Source organism: Mizuhopecten yessoensis, unplaced genomic scaffold, assembly GCF_002113885.1.
Source record: "Mizuhopecten yessoensis strain PY_sf001 unplaced genomic scaffold, ASM211388v2 scaffold1945, whole genome shotgun sequence".
NCBI lineage: Eukaryota > Metazoa > Mollusca > Bivalvia > Pectinida > Pectinidae > Mizuhopecten > Mizuhopecten yessoensis.
The window spans coordinates 91,993-100,458 of record NW_018404300.1 but is presented as its reverse complement, the minus strand read 5'-3'; the positions used below and the strand labels follow the sequence as shown (position 1 = coordinate 100,458).

Here is an 8,466-nt window from a genome sequence, read left to right as displayed (position 1 = left end):
ATTAGATTATCTAAGTCAATGGTTACATGTATGTCCGTACAATTCAAATTTAGTCAGTCAAAAATATTATTTTCATTTTCTTTATCTCAAAACTTTCCCCTTTCTATCTGAACCCTAATCTGCCATTAATCTTCAAATTGTTGCAGTTTTTTTAAAGGAGTATCGTACTAGGGTGTCTTGTTAGAGTCTTTTTTCGGAGATTTGTATCTACGGTATCATTATTCACTGTGGAGAAAAAAAATAAGCTTGCAATTGGTTTGAGTTTTAATATAAACAGTCTCTTTTCTAAGACAACCTTCTCTCACGCGCAATTACCATCTCTCGTCATAATCCATGCGAAACACGCGTAAGCCACATGTTATTCTCAGGCCTCTCAAAGGTAAAATTTGCTTTCCCAACCGCATGAATACAACGTAGTTAACGGTTCGCATTAACGTGAGGCGGAAGCTACCTACGCGTGAATCATTTTATGTTCCCACAATTGACCTACAGAGGGCGCATCAAGGTCACTTCCGGAATATTTACCTTCCCTTACTACTGAGGTCACCCAGTTTACATGTCGGATGTCCACTAAGTGTTTCGCTGTGAGGTGAGTACGGCCACTCGTTTCAGCTTTATTTTGAACGACGACAGCCTTTTCATGAATAAGATTGTGTCGAGTGACGCATGCTGATGCCATTAATTCTGTTCTAGACTATTTATCATTGTTGCGATTTCAAGTAAAACATCACGTACGCAAAACCGCGGGACCGGCTTGTTCACTCGTGGATAGACACATGTGCACGGAGAGGTTGGCTGTGTGTAAACAGTCTGTGTAATCGGTCATGTTGTGTGTTTGTATTGTATCATACATACACATTTACATCAGTCTTTACTGCTTCCACTCATTTAAATGTTAGTCATTCACATATTTAGTGATATTACGAATATCAATTTATTTTGAGATAAATTACAGGTCCAGTACACTGCCGATTGAGCTATATAGCTGTAAAGACCTATAATAGCTCTATTGATCTATCTGTAATAGGTCTTTGGAGCTATTTTCAAGTGATTTTCTTTTTTAAGGAAAACGAAACAAAGTCGGTTTTAAAAGAAGACTGTATCATTAGGTTGATAACAAAAGACATTAAATATAAGGATTCTTTAAAAAAAAAAATGATGTAAAAAAATCGGAAATTTTACATTTATGAAAAATGAAAATAAACATCTAACTGTATGCTTTTTGTAGTCAACATTACCATAAACCTTATTGTTATATGCGACTTTTTTTTTGATTTAATGAAAATTGAAATCTTAGAAAATATAGCTCAATACAGCTATAATTTATAGGTGTATATAGCTATATAGGTCTTTCTAAATGCCTGTTATAAACACGAGATGTCCAGTGGAATCATCAACACATTTATTTATATATATTATATATTGGGGGGGGGGGGGCTTAGTACAGATAGACAAAATATAGTGACATTCCAAGATTTGAAAAAGCATGATCACAAAATTGGTCATCATTCATCTCTGCATGAAAACCACTCTGGTGGTTCCTGTTGAGTAAAACCTATATAGATACAGGGTTTTTGCCAGGTGTTTATAGGGTCCTGTACACTGTCCCAATTGAAAAATGACACTGTATTTTTCCAATTTCAGTCTTTATTTTCCCAATTTGATAAATTAGAATGTTTATACAAGTTTCTAGTTGTTATACGTGCGACGTTCGAAGTATTACCATCCATTAAAGAGCATTCAAAATACATAAACGATAATTTGAAATTGAATAAACAAAAACACTGAAAATTGATGTGTTTATTTATTGCTATATACATTTCACTGTAAGAAACAGCTAGAGGAAACCTTTTTGCAAATCACAATTTAGGTTTTATATCTCAAAACTTATGATATTTTCTCAAACCTGTGCATGTGGGAACACTGATGATATTTCCTAATTTTTGCCAAATGCCGGTGATATTTTCCCAATTCCTGCTCAGGGCCCCTTTCCCAAATTAGCTGGCAAAAACCCTGAGTTAGATTAGATGGTAGTCTAGAGTACCCAATGATTAGTCAGGGCCGAGCTCTTACTGACAACTGACCGTTTAATATTGTGTGGTCAGATTTAACACCTACTCTGCCCTTGACATTTAAGTGTTTAATATGCTAAACTTTTGTTCTCGGCAAAATGAACATGAAATTGGAATGTCATGACAAAATTGAAGGATTTGTATGCTCATGCAACCTTGTGGGTGATACAAATAGATTAGTTTGGACCTTCCATGTGCATCAAAAGAATGGTGTGGCCCGTAACTGTAAAATGGACCAGGTGGATCTCTTCTGTTATCTTCAAAGGCTGGACATCAGCCTAGAGATTGGTCAGATTTTGTTTTCACCAATTTTTGAAACCTGTCAATAATCTAACTGTGCATTCAATTTGTCGAGACATATTCCAGGGGTGCAGAGAAAAAATGTGTGTAACACCTGGAATTTTGAGGATTGATGTACCTAACTAAATACAGAATAAGATGGCATCTTCTTGGTACTGTACATATCTCAATGTGTAACGGGAAACTGAATAGTATTGTTTTGTTAAGAATTGAACCAGCTACCCTAGCTAGCTGTCAGCTATCTTTTCATGGCCCATCAGGGATAGTCCTGCAATAGCTAAGTTAGAAGACTGTAATCATACAATTAAAACCTGTCACAGATATACATGGATAAACTATAATAAAGGAAAAGATCACCCTGTGTACTATGTATAGTCTTTTGAAAGTTAAAGTAATGAAATACGTCATGTGATCGACAAGAGTTGATATTCCAGGTTTTATAAATGACATTTGATGAACTAGGATTTTTTTTTATCCTAACAGCTTATAATTAAGACATATCTGATGTAGCTGTTAATGTCACCATACTTTCTGTTGTGGTAATAGCCAACAAAGATTTCGAAAACTTCTTTCTGCATTCTGAAGACTTTTTCTCTGTGTAAATATATATACACAAATGTACTTTAATTTTTACTGTATTAAATAATCTGTTCTGACAGATGTCGTTGTCAGTAATCATACTTGCCAACTCTCCCTATTTAGGAGGGAGACTCTCGATTTTGGACCATTAAATTTAGTGTTTTCAAACAGTGAATTTGCTAAACTATTCCTATATTCTAAGATCTAATAATTTCCTCTGAAAGAACAACTCAAGATATGTCATTATAAAGGGTTATTTTGCCTCTATGGGGTAAATTTTGAGCATGTAGAATCTCCCCCATGGAAATTTAAAAAAAAAGTGGTAAGTATGAGTACTTATTACTAGTTAAAAATGTTAATTTATGACAACATATATCACACTGTCTGTGTGGAATGGTGACATTCCAGTAGGATAAGTTAGGGATTTATGTATCATGTACGTTACCGAGTAAAATATTTAATGTCTATTTGTTTTGTAGACATTTTCTTCAACTGTTTCTTTGTAAAGGATAACTCTCAAACTTTCAAGATATATCTAAATTTCCCCTGGCTGCTAAGCTGTATTAATCTTAATATGCAGGACCAAGTTTTTTGAATATATCTGTCTATGACGTCAAAGCAATTGTATTTGAAACATATCTAGTTGATCCAGATATCCTTATTGTCAATCCCTTCGTCTCAACCCTAGAGTGTGAGGAGGCATTATACATACACATAAATTACTGTACATTGTAATGTTACATGCATATTATACTGTTCTTTTTGTCCCATGATAAATGACATTAATATTAAGTTGTCACCATAATCAGCTTAACTGGCAAAACATAAATCAATTGATAACAATTGTCTGAAAGATTAATGGCAGCAGATCATGTTTAAAACGTTATGTACATGTATAGCTATAAGATAGGGTGAACATTCCCACATCCCTGTCACGTGTTAAAGGGTTAACATTCCCACTCCCCTGTCACATATTAAAGGGTTAACATTCCCACTTCCCTGTCACGTGTTAAAGGGTTAACATTCCCACTTCCCTGTCACATGTTAAAGGGTTAACATTCCCACTTCCCTGTCACATATTAAAGTGTGAACATTCCCACTTCCCTGTCACGTGTTAAAGGGTTAACATTCCCACTTCCCTGTCACGTGTTAAATGGTTAACATTCCCACTTCACTGTCACGTGTTAAAGGGTTAACATTCCCACTTCCCTGTCACGTGTTAAAGGGTTAACATTCCCACTTCCCTATCACATGTTAAAGGGTTAACATTCCCACTTCCCTGTCACGTGTTAAAGGGTTAACATTCCCACTTCCCTGTCACATATTAAAGGGTTAAAATTCCCACTTCACTGTCACGTGTTAAAGGGTTAACATTCCTACTTCCCTATCACATGTTAAATGGTTAACATTCCCACTTCCCTGTCACATATTAAAGGGTTAACATTCCCACTTCCCTGTCACATGATAAAGGGTTAACATTCCCACTTCCCTGTCACGTGTTAAAGGGTAAACATTCCCACTTCCCTGTCACATATTAAAGTGTGAACATTCCCACTTCCCTGTCAAATGTTAAAGAGTGAACATTGCCACTCACATATTAAAGGGTTAACATTCCCACTTCCCTGTCACATGTTACAGGGTGAACATTCCCACTCACATGTTAAATGGTTAACATTCCCACTTCCCTGTCACATGTTAAAGGGTTAACATTCCCACTTCCCTGTCACATGTTACAGGGTGAACATTCCCACTTCCCTGTCACATATTAAAGGACATCTTGAATGATTTAGGATTTATACATGATTTTTTTTGGTTTTGAATTAAATTGTGTTGCATTTTAATATACATCAAAGTGCCATCTTATTGGACTGTAACCAGCATTTTAATATACCAGGTACTTCAAAGTGCCATCTCATTGGACTGTAACCGGGATTTTAATATACCAGGTACCTCAAAGTGCCATCTCATTGGACTGTAACCGTACACCTATACTGTACTACCACTGAGTGTTTGATCTGTTTAAAAACTCATTAAAATTTACATAAGTATCAAAAGGGTGATAGACCCTGAATATGACTAGTTTACGCTGTGAACAAAATCAATATAAGCTGTTATATCTGGTTTTCAAGTCGCCCCTACAAATGTATACATGTCAAAATGATGAATTAACTCAGAAAATGAAAATGTTGCTCAACTAAGCCCATGAGATTTCTATCCCTAAATCCTTTTATTATTATTATTTGATCAAATTGTGTGACAGCAGGTGATGGAAGAACTCAGAGTTAACTGTAGTTTACATTTTTACTTTAGTGTAGTAACTTTATGATGAACCCACCGGTGGCTAAAGATGTTTTATAATTTAGTTCAGTTCATTGGTGATGGTTGTGGAAGTTTGTTTATATTGTCTTTAATTGGTACTAGGGTAATATACTTCACATTTTCATTTTTGTGATGGTTAAATGTTGTACTGCACAATATGATATGATAAAAATAGTCATAGAAACATCTGTTTACTCTTTTTGTAGATCTGCTTTGAATGTTGCATTTTGGATGCATATTTTATATCCAGGTTAAATTGTTTTATTGCAACAAATCCTGCTTGCTGTCAAATTGTTTTAGATTTATTTTACAGTAACTGTAAAGTGGCAATATAAATTAAAAGACCAAACAAACAAATAGGTTTATTTCTTGTTTATTACATGTCTGAAAAACTAATTGAATAGTAATGCATTTGAAAAATGTTTAGGGTATATATATGCACAAAAATTTACGATAACCAGTACAAAAAAAAAATCTATATTTGGCCTAAGGCTGTCACAGTTGACATTAACAACATAATATATGGCATGATGTCAAGATCTATTCTAATTGAAAATAGATAAGTAGCAGAGAGACAGAAACTTGTTGACATCATCATTTATCTGTGTCAGTCACATTCCGTGTTGTAGAGGTCATTATAAGGGACAATGGGACAAGTAGTAGTCTCATTACTTCATCTATCAATGATAATATTAGAGGTATACATAATATAATGTAAACACAATCCTTATCCTTGACCAACATATACAATCTTATATTCTAGCTGCAAACAATGATAAATCCTAAGGTATATGCTCAGGGGTTTCGACAGGTGTTTTGGGAATGGGAATTTTGACGGTATTTTGCTACAAATTGGGAAAGCAGTATAGGTGTTTTCATGTAATTGGGAAAGTATTTTCTCATTTTAAAGTGTCCAGTTTGACTCAAATTTGAACATCTAAGTTAAGATTGGGAAAATATTGGGCTAATTTTCTATTGGGACTGGGTCCTGTAAAGGGACCCTCTAACAACATGGCAAAATCCCTGATGTTACATAGCAAATTTCTTAATTTGTGAAACCAACAGCTATAGTTGTTTACAAGTTTTCAATTAACCCTTTCACCACTGTAGATCATAATGGACTCATCCATATCAAAGCATTGAAGAGTTTACTAAATTTATATAGGGTGCAAGGGTTAACTGTAATGCCTAATGACTGCAATTTGACTCTATACGTAATGTTTAATGACTGTGGTTTGACTGTATACCTGACAGACGAATTTGCATTTTCTACAACCCTACTCACAGACAAACCTATAACTAAAGGCCTATTAAAAAATGCTGTGTAGACATTGTTTACTTACATTATTCATAACCATGTACAAAATGTACATGTATATATATGTATAGATAATTAAACGACCCCAACAATGCTGTTTACCAATTATACTGTTTACCGGTTACTACAAAATCTTACAGACAAAACATCTGAAATTGTGTAAAAAGCTTGGAGTATTTGTGCCAAGTCTGAGTTAGCATCCCATTTACAAATCAATATTTTGCAAAAGATTTTTGAGTTTGCACAGCTATGTATATGCTGTATAAAACCATAGTAGTAGACTGGTTAGATTGATAAGAAAGGGGTTGTACCTTTTGAGTTGAATGTAATATATTCTGTTTGAGTTGAATGTAATATATTCTGTTTGGGTTGAATGTAATATATTCTGTTTGGGTTGAATGCAATATATTCTGTTTGGGTTGAATGTAATATATTCTGTTTGGGTTGAATGTAATATATTCTGTTTGGGTTGAATGTAATATATTCTGTTTGGGTTGAATGAGGAATGTACCAGGTAGGTGTATAAACCCTGATTATGTCATGAAGTAGATTTGTTCTCTACACCTGGCACCTTGGTGTTGTGTTCTGATGGCGTGTGTATAGATACATAATGTTTGGTACTAATTAGGGATGGCAGTTATATGTTTAGTAATAATGTTTCTAGTTGTGTGTAAGATATGTTACGGTGTGTTCAGTGCAAATGGACAGTTCTTTTTCTAGTAATCAAATTTCTAGTCAGTGTGCAGATATACAGGTTTGTGGAGGAAAGGAAAATCGTTTACACTCTCTATGGATAACTTGCATGTACAATGTATTTATGGATACAAAATCATCCACATACAGTAAATTACTAATATTTTAGGTGCATTATGTACTGCCTAAAATACTTTGTAAAAAGTTCATTAAAACATCACAAGTTTCTACATTAGTAACATAAATATCATCATATAGTTAACATTATTAAAACATCCAGCTGCTTCTCACTATGATATAATTTCACTTGATAAAATAAATCAGAAAAATTATATCCAAGAATAAAATACATTGTTACCATATTATCAAATCATTTTATTTGCATAATTATGTTATTATGTTAAAATCATAAAACATCAACTTGTATTACCTAAATTGTGTAAATCTCTGAAAACATTGTCACATGCTTTCTAACTTTGTGAAATTTCCATGGGGAGATTATGTGTGCTCAGAATGAAACATATATACACCTTAGGGAAAATAACACTTTTAAGTGGCATATTTTGAGTGGGGTTCAAAATCGGGAGTCTCCTCCAAAATAGGGAGAGTGGGAATATATGATGTCATCTATTGTTTATTACATATAAAACAGCTGTTAATGATCACTGTGGGAGAGTATGCTTCATTAAAAAGACAAAGTGTTGTTGGTGTGAATTAAGTTTATATTAAGGCTATATGCTACTTGTATTTTAAAGCTGTAAATGAAAAATATATACGTGTACTAGCCTATCTATTACTTATCCCATTGGTCAAGCGAGCAGAATAGTACACCTCTAAAGACTTTTGGAAATTTTACCAGTAGCCTGACCTCTATTACTGACCCCCAGGCTTCAGATGAATGGAATTGTACTCCTCTGACTTAATAACTAAAGTGGAAAAACTCATTGAAAATCACTATAAGTACAAAGTACAGAATTCGAAGCACCTACCCATATACAAATTTTGTTAAAAATAATGCCTGATTTCACTGGTGTCATACGTCAGTAATCCAATTACAATGTATAAACATTTAACTGATCTACAGATCTAGATTGTACCTTGCTGTTCCAGTCCATGTTATATATTACCTGTCAATTTCTTAGGGAATTAATTCAACACTCAAAACAATGACAAACCTGTATCAAT

The 8,466-nt window shown here is 34.0% G+C and overlaps 1 protein-coding gene across 2 annotated transcripts in view; it reads left to right on the top strand.

Annotated features, from left to right (window-relative positions):
• Positions 1-499: 499 nt before the first annotated feature.
• LOC110442943 (kidney mitochondrial carrier protein 1-like) overlaps positions 500-8,466 on the top strand; it is a 38,188-nt gene continuing 30,221 nt past the window's right edge. For both annotated transcript variants that reach the window (XR_002462058.1, XM_021486838.1), the window contains exon 1: positions 500-589. The gene's annotated coding sequence lies outside the window, so the exon portion shown is untranslated. The remainder of the gene's footprint in view (positions 590-8,466) is intronic.